Source organism: Rhinopithecus bieti, unplaced genomic scaffold (genome assembly GCF_001698545.2).
Source record: "Rhinopithecus bieti isolate Rb0 unplaced genomic scaffold, ASM169854v2 scaffold_44748, whole genome shotgun sequence".
NCBI lineage: Eukaryota > Metazoa > Chordata > Mammalia > Primates > Cercopithecidae > Rhinopithecus > Rhinopithecus bieti.
This window is the reverse complement of record NW_016819104.1, coordinates 805,283-818,886: the sequence shown is the minus strand read 5'-3', so window position 1 is coordinate 818,886 and position 13,604 is coordinate 805,283.

Genomic DNA, 13,604 nt, shown 5'->3' with positions numbered 1-13,604 from the left:
AAAAACTGAGGCCTCCAGACCAACAGCCAGGGAAGAGCTGGGTTCTGCCAGCAACTACATGAGTGAGTGTGGAAACAGATCCATCTCCAGTTGAGCCTTGGGAAGACTTCAGTCCTAACTGGCACCATCATTCAGCCTGTGGGGAACCCTAAGTCAGGAATACAGCTAAGCTATAAATGGATTCCTAACCAACAGGAATTATGAGATAATACAGCTGCTGTTTTAAGTTACTAAGTTTTGGGGTAATTGGTTATGTAATAATTGATAACTAATACAGTCTAATTCACTTATCCCTCAGTGTCTCTTATACCCAGAGGCTATCTAATCAGGCTACTTGACTGGGAGAAGTCAAAACAAAGCAACAACAATAAACAGTAAATATCACAAACACTACTTTATTGTTTTGTTACTTTCCTATAATCTAGTATGTATGTATGCCATTTGATTATTATAAAATTATCTGGGCCATTATTTCTACTTCTGGGAAGGAATCACAGAAGACTAATCCAAGAGAAAATTAAAATTATATGCACAAATTTGCTCATACTATAGTCACCTATAATTGTAGAAAATGGGAAACTATTGGTTATTCATCTGCGTAAGAATCATTAAGTATGTTATATGATGCAGTTACTCAAGGGAACATGACCCAAAATTGACTTTGAAGGCTAAATAGAAATAAATTAAATAATTTATACAGTCTTGAAGTGAAAGGAGCAGAATAGAAAATGACACCTCTGCATTAAATTATGTCTGCTCAAAGTACAAAGATCATATCAGAAATGTTAAAATGATTAATTTTTAGTAGAGAAGAATCCTAGAGAGATAATAGGGAAACCATGACAAAATTTTGAAAGACTTGTCTTTGAATATTGCATCAAGAATTAATTAGCTGTGTGATTTTGAGCAAGCACTAATGCCTTGTCTTGACAAATATGCTAAAGATATAATTATATTATAGATTATTGTTAGAATGAAATGAGGAGTGTGTATAAAGTACCTTATACAATATTGGCATAATGGCACGGTGTTGATGTTTGTTGCCTTTTATTTCTATGATTGTTAATGTATATCGACATCTAAAAATTATATAAATTGAGGAATATTAAATTTCTTGCTTTATACCTGGTACTTCTTGAAAGGAATGATTTCACCATTTTGTTACCACCATAAAAACTGATGATACCCCATGCTCTGTTGTGTTGTACTATTTCATTTGCAACCATTGTGTAACTATTTTGGGGTGTCACTAGCAGAATATCTTTTAAAGTACTCTAGTTCCTGCAAATCTTTGTAGTGTAGAGTTTCAGGTTCCTATTCCTCCCAAGTTTTGTAAAATATAGTCATATTGATTAGAGTAAAATTCCATCACTTGACTTTGAGTACAAATAATAAGTTTTCTTGTTTGAGGTTGGTTTTCTAGGGAAAAGAATTTTCAGAATTTCCTTGGTGTGCTGAGCTTTCTTTCTATATATATATATATTTGGAAAGGTTATTTTTGTTTTACTCCACTCTCCCCACCCAGAAAGTCTATTGCTTTTGTGTGATACTCTTCTTTTACTTTCTATAACTCTGTCTATGACCATATCATTTGATATTCACTTAAATAATTTATATCCTTAAAAACTCTCTGGGTGATCAATATGTTAGACTGATATAGCAAGAACAAGCTGTTTTCCTTGTTATTAAAGCCATATATGTTTGCCCATTTTTTCAAATATGAAATTGAACATGACAAAAATGCATCAGCGTTTTCCTGGGTAATACCCCTCTGGTAATTCAGCAGGTCTATAGGTAGATGGCATAATTTTAACACAGCCTTTCTAAAAATTCTTACACACCATCTTTGGTTACATGAAACACTTTATGAAAGTACGTTCTCTGTAGAGATTCTGGAAATATTAACTCTTCATCAGATTTTGCTTAAGGTTTCAGTATTCTTAACCTACTTCATTTCTTATTTTTTGTTTGTTACATGGATATAACAAAATGATTTCCCTTTCTAAAATACTTTCTCATTAGAAAGCTAAATGTAGAGTCCTGAATAAGTGTGCTAGAATAAATAAATTAATGATGTCAGTTGTTAAAAATGGTATAGTTTCTTTCACTCTCAGATAAATTACTCTATAACAATCGCCTCTGTGTTCATGTGCAGAGGAGAGACTCACATTAGTGGTCACTGGACCAGTGGGAGGAAGAGCTTATGGGAAGAGACTTCTTTGGCTTATCTCATGTTACATCTTGGAGGTAAGTGACCAGTCTCAAAAACATTAGACTAGATTTTCCCTAGCCTGATTTAACACCTTTAAATTATGAATGAAAGAATGAAGGTCTGGTGTACTGAATACCTTTCCTAGGTTCCATGGCCATCTAATGGTAGAGACGAGAATGATTGTGCAGGAAGTAACTTCTTTCAGACTCAGTTCAGAGTACGTGTTCACATAGAAAATTATGGGATTTGCCTCCGAGATTGAAGAAATAGTATACTGAATGTCATTTGGAGAGTTTTGAAGCTTAGAAAAAGAGAAATATATCTCTTTGATTTCCTTTCAGTCTGATACACAATAATGGTTTAGTTTTGAATGTCATTTGATGATTTACAAAGTGCTTTCATGGGCATTCTATTATTTAATAATAATCCTGTGTGAGTCAGACATTTTTACTTCTATTTCACAGTGAAGAAATTTTGGCTCAAATAGTTAAAAGACCTTTCACTAGTCACACATTGTGAAGGAAAGAAATTGAGAGAGATTAAAAGGGAAAAAGAGAGACAGAGCTAGAACAAACTCCCAGCATAAACAATTAGTCCATCACTCCCAAAATGAAATCATAGGACATTCAATGCTCTGCAAACTATACGTAGCACAGACAATTTCTGTTTACCAACTATTTATGAGCTTCCCTATATTTTCTAGGACTCTTTTAGTTAGATGGAGCTACTTTACTGATAGATAATAGTTCTAGCGAATTTGCTATAAACAGAAGTTCTGTGGGCCAAATCCCTCTACGCTGGTGTGCAACCCTCATTCCTTTCTTTCTCTGCCACAGTGACCTCAAAGGCCCCATCCCAGAAGGCACAGCCACAAAAAACATGGCCTCAACAGCATGGATCTCTGAATGCAGTGGGATCAGAGTCTCCTGCTCACACCTAGTAAGTATATATCATGAGTAAGAAATCAACCTTTTGATGTTAAGCCACTAAGATTTCAGACATAACTTTTATCGCAGCATGAAGTAAAGTATCTTTTAAAAGCAATCTTTAAAGATGACTATTTTAAAGGAGCAGGACAATTATATTCTTTCCACTATCTTAAGATGTATAAAACGTGTTGCTTTCTATAGTAGATTTTTTTAAAAGACAATTTATTCAACAAATACTTTTGTCTTTAAATCCTGACATGCACAATAACACGAGCTCAGTGGCTGGTCACCACTCTAGCGCTACTAAACGATGGCAAGAGGACCACTTCCGAAGAAGAAGGGACAGAGATAGCTTCATAGTTACGTGGCTAGTGGGTTTCACACTCGGAAGCTCCTGTGATTGGAGTTTAATGCACTACAGTTACTGCCTTAATAAACTTAATAGATTTATCTTTGAATTTTGTTTCGTAAGCAAAATCTGACAGGACAATGGCACTTGAGCCTGGAGCTTGCCTTGGCCCACATGGTATTGCCTCCATCTGTCTCTCCAGGATGAATTCTCAGCTGCCTACTCCTCTTATCCTGTGCTCTGGCCTGCCTGGCCTCCCTTTTCCCAATCTGGTCTTGCCACTTTCTGCCATAGGTGGGACCCTGATAGTAGATGGGGGATTAAGGCTAGGCACAGGTGCCCCGTGGTAGCCAGAGGCAAGAGTAGAGCATAGAGATGACTATCCCTGCCCTGGGCTGACAACTCAGCAGTGAAGAGGTGGAGACCAAGGGCATCCAAGGCTCAGGTTGCAGTATCCTTGGTAATTGCCCAATGCACAGCAAGCTGGGGAAGTGGGCTTGTGGGAAGAAGAGTCATCTGTCTGGACTCTTCAGATGCTGCCCTGGCTAATGCATGGCATATAGTCCAGGCAGGTGTTAAGTAGCGCTTGTGCACACATGGCCTGTGCCATTTGGTAAAGGCCTAGGCACATGTGAAGGTCTGGCTCACTCCATGGGTATCCCAATGTGGTAAACTCCTGATGCCTTAAGATGTTGTTTAGTTGCCCAGATCTCTTTAAAAATCACAACAGCCTGCAGCTGGCCTCACCAAGCTGCCTCTGATGTCTTTCTGACTTTGAATTGGGTCCAGCTATACACAAAAGGCTTACATTTCTTCCTTAACTATAACGCTAAAATAAAACATACAAGGTCTAAAAAAGAATTGCTGAATAGATTTATCAGATCCCCACAGCAGTGAGAAGTCACAAAGAAAGACAAAACAGTCTTTTGCTTCATACTTGCTTTTGAAATCGCATCCCTCCAGTCCCTCTGTGCTGCTTTTGCAAAGGGCAGACTTTATTTCTGCCAACATCTTTGCAACAGAGCCAACAGAATTTATCTCAAGCTTGGCAGCCAATATACATTATCCACAGGTTTCCGGCTAAACTATTAAAATTAATCAGGTGGCAAGCTTTCATTTTAGCAGCTCTAATAAACAAGAGAACCAGATTCCCAGGGGGTGAAAATGTCAGTAAATATAGCAGCTTTAAAAGGAAGAAATTCTTCAAAATGTCCGAAGATGTACTCAAGCTTTAGTCAAATAGACCTAAACTACAGTTATAGTACAGGCAAAACCATTCATTTTTATTGAGGCATTTTTCAGTGCAAGAGGAATCAAGTCCATTCTACACATAGGATTTCAAACAAACTTTCTTCAGGTTGCACGATACGATGTTCTGTTTGAGGGGTGGTCGTGTACAATAGTCTCTGCAGAGACAGTTTTCCTTGTGGACACTAACATTTCAGAAGTAGGGGTTTCAAATAATAGGCCTGACTCTGGATTTTTAGAAGATGTATGTGGCAGGAATAGAAATATTCACCAAATATTTCACATGTTCTCTATGTTTTCTAGTACTCATGCAGGTAGGCAGATTCTCAGAATTTATTCCGAGCTTGTGACGTGCATTACATTTAGGCTAAAGCACAGAAGTATGAGTTCCCGGGGTTCTTTTTCCCTCTGTGAGTAACACGTTGAATTGCAGATGGTGCAGCTCTGGTTAGTGTAGATTCCTGAGACCCCGTGTGGAGTATGTCCCATGCCAAACTGTGTTGGGCCTGCAGCATATTCATTGGGCCAGCCCATGTTGATAGGAAAATGAACGCTTGTTGCATTAAGGCACTGGCATTTAGAGGTTAATTCGTAATGCAGTATATCTAGCGTGTCCTAATTAATAGTAAGATTAGTACCAATGCTATGATGTGGCCACAGAAAAATTTATAATGATGGAGGTCAATGACACTAATAAAAAAGACAAGCAATAACAATTCTCGTCATGCAATGGCAAAACATTTGGCAAAATGTCCTCCACAGTAAGTTAGATGGGAAATAACACACCTGATAAACCACAGCTCTGGGGGAAAGGAATGGAAAACAAGATGATAGTAGTGTTTATTTGTGGTCTTATTTTTTTTGCATTTAGTTTGAGATTATACAAAGAAGGAGATAAACTCATGAAAGAATTGACCATTTGCAAGTAAAATGGAAGAGAATAGAAAATTCCAAAATGTATGAACTTGTAATGTTGAAAATAAATTTGAATGACAATGTATCGGCCTTTAGAGAAAATTAGATTAATGGCATGACCTTCAAAACAGTTGATAAAAATCCTTCAGTGGATTAATGTATCACATGACAGACAGCAAATTAAGAATGTAATGCACAGAAAAGCATATCAATTACTTAAATATGTCAGGGTAAAAGTAACATTAAAAATTTCTTTCTATGTCTCAATTCTATGTGCCCACCATTGATTGCAGACAAGTTTTGGTGTCAAGAAGGCAAATAGCAAACTTGGACCAATTTTTCAAAAGAACTGTATGTTATGGGGGGAGGTTGGCAGTACTCATTACTTTCATTTAAAAATGACAGGCAAATAAATATAAAGTCTACTAAACTTTTGAGACAGTGACAAAGAAATAACAAACTTGGACAAGAATGTCTTGGGTCACAATCTTCTATGGATAAGGTATGGATTACCCCCAATGATCACTTTTGTACGGTATGTGGCAAGGAATCAAGAACCTTCCAGACTAGTGAACCTGGTGCCAGGGAGAACAATGGATAAGCGGACTCCTCCCAGAAAGCAGAATCTAGACCAAATATAAAATTCATCTCTATGCTTAGGCTCGCTGTTTTATATGGTGGGTGCCCAGTGGCACTGCAGATTTGGACCTATGACTGATGCATGGCTCCAATTTTAATCATACACTGATTATTGTGCACCCTGTATTGGGTGCAAAACTGGAAGAGTAAAATTTTATGCTATATTTTATGAATAGACTTTCATACCAAAAATTGCAACCACCTTTGGTGTAGAGGCTATTGTACATTACCAGCGACCCTAGGTTTTGAGGTGACACAGTGACTGGGTAAGACTTTCATGTCCTCCCAGTGGAAGATTGTGAGTGTGTTATAGATGTGAGAAGAAAAGAGTAGAGAGATTTTCTTTTATTTCCACAGGAATGAAGTGTAGCTGAGATTATGATAATCAAAATATTCCAAATGCTGCTCTATATTCTGAGCCTCTATGAAATAAGAAGGGGTATGTGACCAATTATGTAATAAAGAACATGTCAGGTCCAAGTCTCTCAAGTCTCTCTTCCTATGCTATGGTGACCAGTGACATTTTCAGTGGTGGAAATTCCCATCAGCTGATGCTCTTGAAGAGTCATGTGAAGCAGTTTTCTACCCCAACTCCCATGTATAACTATATTCCTCATGAAAAAGAAATAAGGTTTGGTTTAATTAAACAATTGAAAATTCTGAGTTAATGTCTTACTGCCACATAATCTAATTTAACCTAATACAAGACAATATATGGAATATAATTTCAAATTAATGGAAAAATGTGAGAGTGAAACCAGTGAGTTTCTGTGATTAGAGAGGAAGTTCATCTCTAGTGAAAGTGATGTGGGAAAGAGTCCAAAATATATACTATGGTAGACCTTATTTGAATCTACTCCCTTTTACATTATTAATTCAGTGGGGTTTAATGTGTTATTTAAACTTTTTAGCCTTAATTTCTTCACAGATAAAGTGGAGATAAAACCTACCTTATAGATTATTATAAATATTAATGAGAAAATGTTATATAAGGGGTCTTTTACTATGCAATGGCAATATAAGACCAGCTAGTTCTCCTTTTTTCCCAGCCCTACCATTATTGGATGGACATGGTAAAAATGAAAATAAAAGTCATCAAGTGAGGTATGGGATTGCCGCAGAAACTCAACTGCATTTGAGAGAAATGCAACTAATTGTACATACAAAGCTCATCCAACCTCAGAACTCATCAGTAAATGGTTAAAATAACCTTTTATTGCTGAGTTCTGAGGTTGAGTTGGGCTTTGTGTACGTAATGTTTTAGATAGGTAACAGAAATTCTTGAAGCTGCCCCAAACTATCCAATGTGGTGCCAGATGCTGGTGAAATTAAAAGTACATAACTTTGCAGCAAAGCTTTTAAAAAGCAAAAATAAAATAAGCAATTAAAAACTCCAAGTAGGTCAAATAGAATGAATCAGTGGCTAGAAGATTAAGATTAAACCATGAATTTGTCAGTGTATGGACCATGAAGTGAGATCAAGGCTGAGTCTCTTGTGTAAAACTGCCTGCATTCAAATCCCAGTTCACCCACAAATTTTAAGCAAGTCTCTATACATCTCTAGTTCTTAGTTTTCTATGCGTGAAATGAGAATGATTGCTCTTCTTCATATGTTGGCTGTGAGGAATAACAATACCTGTAAAGTAGGTAGGTATTGTACTGCCTGGTAGGTACTCCATAAATGTTAATCTTCATTAGTAATATGACCACCATCATCAACATCATCATTATTAATGTTGGATAGGGACAATTTGAAGGGTAACTTAAAATGGGGAGGATTGTAAGGATAAAAATGGTAGGTACAGAATAAAAATCTGGTAGTGTTTACGAAGGTTTGTAAGCCATCTAAGGTAGAGTTCTCTGATCAAACATTGCAAACTAAACACACAGGTACACTTCCAATCTTCATTCCTATAAGAAGAGTTAATCAAATTATAGTTGACCATTGAACAACATGGGGTTGGGGTCACAGACCTTCCATTCTGTTGAAAATCTGTGTATAACTTTGACTTCCCCAAAACTTTGTTAATAGCCTACTGTTAGCCACAAGTTCTACTGATAACATAAACAGTTGATTAACACATATTTTGTATGAAATATTTGTAATATATGGCATTCTTACAATACAGTAAGATGGAGAGAGAAAATGTTATTATACAAATCATCAGGATGATAAAATATATTTACATTTATTAAGTGAAAGTGAATAAATCATAAAGGTCTTCATTTTCACTGTCTTTATATTGAGTTGGCTGAGGAGAAGTAAGAAAGAGAGAAGTTGGTTTTGTTATCTCAGGGCTGGCAGAAGTAGAAGAACTGGAGGGGGTGGAAATGGAGTTAGGAGAGGTGGGCACACTTGATTTCAACTTCTGTTGAAAAAAAATCTGTGTATAAGTGCACCTGTGAGTTCAAACCTGTGTTGTTCAAAGGTCAACTATGATAGCATGAAAACTGAAAATTGAATACTGACCATTCTAAGGTATTGAGAAAACTTTCTATAGTTATTGGGTAAATGTATTCTTCTGAGACAGCTACTATGATGAGCTAATTGTAACTAAATGTTATTTATTAATTAAAGATGGATTTCATTTGTTGATCAAGTACTTCCCTTGTTTAATTATTGAATCATTTTATTTTAACCTAGTGAGTGAACACTGTGCCAGGTGCTGGGTATATATCTGAAAAAAAGATATGACATTTATCTTGGCCTTCGTGGAGCTGAAAACAAAAATTCCAAAAAGAATGAATCACTCTATGATTCTATCATTCCTATTACTGCTCTTCTCACCTTGTTCTGTCCTGATTTCTTTGATTTCCATAATAGCAACAGCTGTCTTTTACCTGAAGGCAGTGACAACATCTTAATCATCCTGATAATAATTGCACTAAAATATAGCTGGCTTAATATTTATATTTTGTTAAGGCTTGCTGAATGAATTAATGAATGAAACAAAATTAGTCTCAGAATAACCCTATATATTTACATCTTTAATTTTGTTGGGGGAAAATATATACATACAAAACTTATTTTAACCATTTACTGATGAGTTGAGGTTAGGCTGAGCTTCGTGTATGTAATGCTTTCAAAATTTAAATAAAATCAAATAATGTTTTATTTCTTTAGGCTGAGATAGATCCAATTTTACTTCTCATAGTATGTTTCTTGTCTGTATGCAGGTATAGGATGTCTGGATATCTTTCCGATCTTATAGAGAGTCAAATGATTTCATAACTTTTGGGTTGTATATATTATAACAAGGAGGTTAGGCAAATCTACACTGAACTCTCTCTCTTTTTTTTTTTGAGACGGAGTCTCGCTCTGTCACCCAGGCTGGAGTGCAGTGGCCGGATCTCAGCTCACTGCAAGCTCCGCCTCCCGGGTTCACGCCATTCTCCTGCCTCAGCCTCCCGAGTAGCTGGGACTACAGGCGCCCGCCACCTCGCCTGGCTAATTTTTTGTATTTTTTAGTAGAGACGGGGTCTCACCGTGTTAGCCAGGATGGTCTCGATCTCCTGACCTCGTGATCCACCCGTCTCGGCCTCCCGAAGTTCTGGGATTACAGGCTTGAGCCACCGCGCCCAGCTGAACTCTCATTTTTACCTTTAAATTAAATTTCAAAAAATTGGCCTCGCCCATATACATTGAGAGTTTTTCCTTTGAGCATATGATAAATTCAACATATATGCAAGAATGCCGTACAATCATTCCTTCCCCTGAGATACCCTCACCCACTTTGGGCAGGACCAGAGCTGCGCTAAGAGTAGAGCTCAGGTTCTAGAGAGATGTATCTGGAGCACAAATTCCTATCCAAGGCAACTGAAGAAAGTAAGTTTGGATACTCAATCCAAAGAAGCCAGAGTAAGGGATCTAGGTTAGCTCTCTGAGACCAAGAGCTGAGTACAACAAAACATCACCTTATAATATGGAGATCCACATTCTAATCTTAGCTCGACTATTTATAATCTATGTTATATGTAACAAATGTTTTAGCCACATTGAGAATCATTGTTGTACCTTGTAGAATTCATTCGGACAGAGGCTCCCCGTAGTAGTCAACCTGCTGTACCTTCCCTGGTGATATACCTACTTACTATAGTTCTTCTCTTAAAACTACACAGATATTTCCATTAGAGCTGTGTTTTCATGTATTTCTAAATCAAACATTGAAACCAATACTGATATGTACAACCAGTAAGTATATGAAATTGTATGTCCCTTCTAGAAAATAATTTGATAATAGCTATAAAAAGCCCTTTAAAGTATGTGTACCTTTGACCCAATAATCTTAGTTTTTAGGAATCTTTCCTAACAGTTGTTATCAAGAGTTTTTTATACCACTATTTTACTATAGTATTATTTATAATTTGAAAAAGCAAGTACAATTTAAATATTCAATAGAGGAAAGGTGTGTATATGTGACAGGAAAGTATACAGCCATCAAAATTCATGTTTTCACATAATATTTGAAAATATGTGGAAATGTTGCCATATAAAATTACAGGAAAATAGTTTTGTATTGTAGATATTTTAATCCAAGTTTTGCTTATGTCCCTATACATTTTAAATATACATTTATGCAAATATTAAAGAAAGGTATATATCAAAATATTAAGGTATGTACCTGTTACAGGTAGCATTGTGTCCCCCTCAGATGCATATGTTCAAGTTCCAACCCCTAGTACCTCAGAACGGGACTATTTTGAGATAAGGTCTTTAAAGAGGTGATTGATTTTAAATGAAGTCATGTGGGTGGGCCCTAATCTAATTAAACTGGAGAAGAGGAGATCAGGACACAAACACCTAAGGAAAAGACTATGTGAAGACAGGAGGAGATGGCTATCTACAAGTCAAGGGGAGAGGCCTCAGAAGAAACTAATTCTGCTGACACCTTGATCTCAGGCTTCTAGCCCCCAGAATTGTCAGAAAATAAACTTCTGTTGTGAAGGCACTCTGTGATATTTTGTTATTTTTTTTATATCATAGCCCTAACAAACTGATATAGTACCTCTGGGAGGTGGACTTATGAATGGTTTTTATTTCCTTTTTTATACATTTCTATGTAGCTACTAGTATTTTTACATTGAGCTTAAACAATGGGTCCAGGCAGTGTTTCCTCAGAGCCATGAGGCTTTCTTCTTCTTCTTGAAGAATAATTGAGTCTAGATCCCACTTTTGTAAGGCATTATCTATGTATTTATCTTCCCTACTTAACTGTGAGCCCTTGGAGGGTAAATATTTTGTTCAAATAAACTGTGTAATTCCTTTACCTAGTATTCAAATTAGCACACATTAGAGAGCCCCAGATGTTTGTGGAATGAAATGTAGACAGCACTGATTTTAAATGTGTGGAGCCTGCTCTCTCACATTTTAGGAGCAGGTTACTCTGTAGCTGTGATGAGGATTTCTGAGTGTTCCCATCACCTCTGAAAGGCATCATTTCTCAGTGCTAAACTGAGACTTCCCTTTATAGGGAAAAATACATTGTGTTCTTTGGGCTTCATAATAGTGTTGACTGGTTTTTGCTCCAACTTTCCATTAGCAAGCCCTCTGCTCCCAGGCCTCTTTATAGTCTCTTTTCCCTCCATCCTCCTTCCTTTCACACATAGTCTTTGTCCACACGTGGGTCAAAGAGTGGGTCAAAAATACTTTTGAGCTCAATAAGAAAGTGCTACATATAAAAGACTATTGGTCTAAACTTCAGAGTAAAGGAGAATAGGAGAAAACAAGGCCAAAGAAGGGGTTTCCTTGTTTATTTAGTGAGGGCAAAAGAAAGGGAGTTGGAAAAGAAGGAGGAGCTAAGAGGACAGGTAGCAATAAATTCTTGCCCCCTCATTTTAGCCACTTTCCAGAAGTGAAATTGGTCTATTTTTCTGGAAAGGGCAGGAAAGCCTTGGTGGTTTGGAGTCAATGCTAGCCCTTATTAACTGAATTTGTTCTTAAGAATGTCATTATTGTAAGACATCAACACCTTTTTTTAAGTTACGTTTGAGTATTTACTAAATCCAAGGCACATTGCATATGCTACTCCTAATCCAGAAATCATCCCAGAAAAGTAGCAATATTAACCTTAAAGAACCTGCTTTCCAAAGATTAATTGTCTTACCTAGGGTCACAGGAACATGTCTCTGAGAGAGGCAATTGTCTTACTCAAAGTTCCTCAGATCTTCCCAAGAATGGGTTCCAACAAAAAGACATCACATTTATTGGAGGTCTAATATGACAGAAATTTCGTATACACAATATTGTTCAATGTGTTTTAACATCGCTAGCAAGTAAGAGTTATCATCATGATCTTACATGGCAGAAAACTGAGGCTCACCAATGTGGAGTAACCTGACAAATGAGCATGACATTACATAATGAAGCTGAGATTTAAATCTATTTCCATCTTATTCTGAAGGAAGAAATCTAAATAATCAGAGGTTTTTATTAAATATAAGCGAGTACCCTCAAACAGAATGAGAAAAAAGAGAGCAGCAGGCTCTATGCTATCGCTGTCTCCACTTCAACAAATTCCTCCTGACTCAGATTAAGGGCAATCCCATATTGTTAGCATGGGAGTGAAGCTAATACACACTTTAGTTTTAAGAAGTTGTGCTGCTCTGCTTTTAAATGACAGCAGAAAAGTACAGACAAACCCAAGTCATATATTAGTAGCATCATTTTCTCAATTGCTGAGCAAATAAGAATCTGACATTCACTGTTTTCTTGGTGATACTTTGTCTATAATTAACCAGTCTAACATGGTAGTCACTGAAACCATATTGTTATCTAGTAGCATTAAAATTAAAATTAATTATAATTAAATAAAGTTAAAAAATCAGTTTCTTAGATGCACCAGCCACATTTCATACATTGAATAAATTACATGTGCACAATGGCTACCATACTGGATACTGCAGGTAGGAAACATTTTTATCACTGCTGAAAGTTCTACTGGACATTAATAGCTCAGAAAGAGTTACAGCTTCCTGTTTGCCACAGGGTATATAGTACAAACAGCTATAGTGTTAAACAAAAGTTGTCTTTAGGTTCTTGTTTGTTAATTAATCTCCTCTATTTGCAAAGGATAATTTTTCAAGCTTGACAATGAGTCCTATTGTTAGATAAATGAATTGCGGGAAGTAACCCAAGCAAAAATCACGGGTCAACATACTCATATTCATCTTTATTTTACGAAAATCACAATCAATGAAATAATTAAGAAACTAACAGGTAAATTACAGATATTTGCATGGCTTTCATTTATGTGTTTTTGTTTATTCTTGCAAGTAACACACTCAGTTTCTGCTATTGATGACAGGTACTGCA